This window comes from Heterodontus francisci, unplaced genomic scaffold (assembly GCF_036365525.1).
Source record: "Heterodontus francisci isolate sHetFra1 unplaced genomic scaffold, sHetFra1.hap1 HAP1_SCAFFOLD_83, whole genome shotgun sequence".
NCBI lineage: Eukaryota > Metazoa > Chordata > Chondrichthyes > Heterodontiformes > Heterodontidae > Heterodontus > Heterodontus francisci.
Genome location: NW_027141917.1, coordinates 2,666,241 through 2,670,406, shown reverse-complemented (window position 1 = coordinate 2,670,406; position 4,166 = coordinate 2,666,241).

The window sequence follows — 4,166 nt, the reverse complement described above, 5'->3', positions numbered from 1 at the left end:
TCACTGGGGGACACTTCCACAGGTACTGACCCTGGATGGGGTAAACTTCCACAGGCACTGACTCTGAATGGGGTAAACTTCCAAAGGCACTGATTCTGAATGGCGTAACCTTCTGGAGGCAATGACTCTCACTGGGGTAAACGTCCACAGGCACTGACTCTGAATGGGGTAAACTTCCACAGGCAATGACTCTCACTGGGGTACACTTCCACAGGCAATGAATCTGAATGGGGTAAACTTCCACAGGCACCGACTCTCACTTGTGATCTCTTCTTCAGGCACTGACTCTCACTTGGGTATACTTCTACAGGCACTGACTCTCACTTGGGTACACTTCTGCAGGCACTGACTGTCACTGGTGTAACTTTCCACATGCACTGACTCGGAATGGGATTCACTTCTATAGGCAGTGACTCCTAATGGACAGCCGCTCCCCAGCCACTGAATCTCACTGGGGTACACTTCTACAGGCACTGACTCTCACAGGGGTACATTTCCACTGGCACTGACGCTCACTGGGTACACTTCTACAGGCACTGAATCTGAATGGTGTAAACTTCTACAGGGACTGATGCTGAATGGGGTAAACTTCCACAGGCACTGACTCTCACTGGGGTACACTTCCACAGGCAATGACTCTCACTGGGGTACACTTCCACAGGCACTGACTATCACTGGGGTACACTTCCACAGGCACTGACTCTCACTGGGGGACACTTCCACAGGCACTGAATCTGAATGGGGTAAACTTCTGCAGGTACTGAATCTGAATGGCATAAACTTCAAGAGGCACTGACTCTCACTTGGGTACACATCTACAATCATTGACTCTCACTGGGGTACATTTCCACAGTCACTGACTCTCACTGGTGTACATTTCCACAGGCACAGATTCTCAATTGGGTACACTTTTACAGGCACTGTCTCTCACTTGGGTACACGTCTACAGGCACTGACTCTCACTGGGCTACATTTCCACAGGCACTGACTCTCACTGGGGTACATTACCACATGCACTGACTCTCACTTGGGTACACTTCTACTGGCAATGAATCTGAATGGGGTAAACTTCCACAGGCACTGACTCTCACTGGGGTACACTTCTACAGGCACTGACTGTCACTGGGGTACATTTCCACAGGCACTGACTCTCACTTGGGTACATTTCTACAGGCACTGACTCTCACTTGGGTACACATCTGCAGGCACTGCCTCTCGCTGGTGTACATTTCCACAGGCACTGACTCTCACTGGTGTACATTTCCACATGCACTGACTCTGAGTGGGGTACACTTCTAGAGGCACTGAATCTGAAAGGTGTAAACTTCTCGAGGCAATGACTCTGAATGGGGTAAACTTCCACAGGCACTGACTCTGAATGGGGTAAACATCCACAGGCACTGACTCTCACTGGTGTACATTTCCACATGCACTGACTCTGAGTGGGGTACACTTCTATAGGCACTGAATCTGAATGGTGTAAACTTCTAGAGGTACTGAATCTGAATGGGGTAAACTTGCACAGGCACTGACTCTGAATGGGGTAAAATTCCACAGGCACTGACTCTCACTGGGGTACACTTCCACAGGCACTGACTCTCACTGGGGTACATTTACACATGCACTGACTCTGAATGGGGTAAACTTCCACAGGTACTGAATCTGAATGGGGTAAACTTCCACAGGCACTGACTTTCACTGGGTTACATTTCCACAGGCACTGACTCTGAGTGGGTTAAACTTCCACAGGCACTGACTATCAGTGGGGTACACTTCCACAGGCACTGACTCTGAATGGGGTAAACTTCCACAGGCACTGACTCTGAATGGGGTTAACTTCTACAGGCTCTGAATCTGAATGGGGTAAACTTCAACAGGTACTGTATCTGAATGGGGTAAACTTCCACAGGCACTGAATCTCACTGGGGTACACTTAAACAGGCACTGACTCTGAATGGGGTAAACTTCCACAGGCACTGACTCTAACTGGGGTATACTTTGACAGGCGCTGAATCTGAATGTGGTAAACTTCTGCAGGTACTGAATCTGAATGGGGTAAACTTCCACAGGCACTGACTTTCACTGGGTTACATTTCCACAGGCACTGACTCTGAGTGGGTTAAACTTCCACAGGCACTGACTATCAGTGGGGTACACTTCCACAGGCACTGACTCTGAATGGGGTAAACTTCCACAGGCACTGACTCTGAATGGGGTTAACTTCTACAGGCTCTGAATCTGAATGGGGTAAACTTCAACAGGTACTGTATCTGAATGGGGTAAAGTTCCACAGGCACTGAATATCACTGGGGTACACTTAAACAGGCACTGACTCTGAATGGGGTAAACTTCCACAGGCACTGACTCTCACTGGGGTACACTTCCACAGGCACTGAATCTGAATGGGCTAAACGTCCACAGGCACTGACTATGAATGGGGTAAACATCCACAGGTACTGACTCTGAATGGGGAAATTTTCCAGAGGCAGTGATTCTAACTGGGGTACACTCCCACAGGCACTGACTCTCACTGGGGTACACTTCCACAGGCACTGACTCTCACTGGGGTACATTTTCACAGGCACTGACTCTCACTGGGGTGCATTTCCACAGGCACTGACTCTCACTGGGGTAAACGTCCACAGGCAGTGACTCTGAAAGGGGTAAACTTCAAGAGGTACTGAATCTGCATGGGGTAAACTTCCACAGGCACTGACTCACACTGGCGGACACTTCCACAGGCACTGACTCTAAAAGGGGTAAACTTCCACAGGCACTGACTCTGAATGGGGTAAACTTCCACAGGCATTGACTCTGCTTGGGGTACACTTCCACAGGCAATGACTCTGACTGGGGTACACTTCCACAGGCACTGACTCTGAATGGGTTAAACTTGCACAGGCCCTGACTCTCACTGGGGTACACTTCTACAGGGACTGTCTCTCACTGGGGTACACTACTACAGGTACAGACTCTCACAGGGGTACGCTTCTACAGGGACTGACTCTCACTGGGGTACACTTCTACAGGTACAGACTCTCACTGGTGTACACTTCTATAGGCACTGACTCTCTCTGGGTTAAAATTCCACCCACACTGACTCGTACTGGGGTGCAGTCCCACAGGCTCTAACTATCACTTGGGTACCGTTCCCTAGGCAATGACTCGAACTGGGGCAAATTTCTACTGGCACTGACTCTCTCTGAGGTACAGTTCCACAGGCACTGACTCTCACTTGGGTACACTTCTACAGGCACTGATTCTCACTTGGGTACACCTCGATAGGCACTGACTCTCACTTGGGTACATTTCCACAGGCACTGACTCTCACCTGTGTACACTTCTACAGGCACTGACTCTCACTGGGATACATTTCCACAGGCACTGACTCTCACTGGGGTACATTTCCTCAGGCACTGACTCTCAGTGTGGAACACTTATTCCGGCACTGAATCTGAATGGTGTAAACTTCTGCAGGCAATGACTCTGAATGGGGTAAACTTCCACAGGCTCTGACTCTGACTGGGGTACATTTCCACAGGCAATGACTCTCACTGGGGTACACTTCCACAGGCACTGACTCTGAATGGGTTAAACTTGCACAGGCACTGACTCTCACTGGGGTACACTTCCACTGGCACTGACTCTAACTGGGCTACACTTACATAGGCACTGACTCTGAATGGGGTAATCTTCCACAGGCACTGACTCTCACTGGGGTACACTTCCACAGGCACAGACTCTGAATGGGGTAATATTCCACAGGCACTGACTCTCACTGGAGTACCCTTCTGCAGGCACTCAATCTGAATGTGGTAAACTTCTACAGGTACTGAATCTGAATGGGGTAAACTTCCACAGGCACTGATACTCACTGGGGTACACTTCCACAGGCACTGACTCTGAATGGGGTAAACTTTCACAGGCACTGACTCTCACTGAGGTACACTTCCACAGGTACTGACTCTGAATGGGGTAAACTTCCACACGCACTGACTCTGATTGGGGTGCACTTCCACATGTACTGAATCTAAATGGGGTAAACATCCACAGGCAATGACTCTCAGTGGGGTACTCTTCGATAGGCACTGACACTTCCTGGGGCAAACTTCCAAAGGCACTGACTCTGAATGGGGTAAACTTCCACAGGCACTGACTCTCACTTG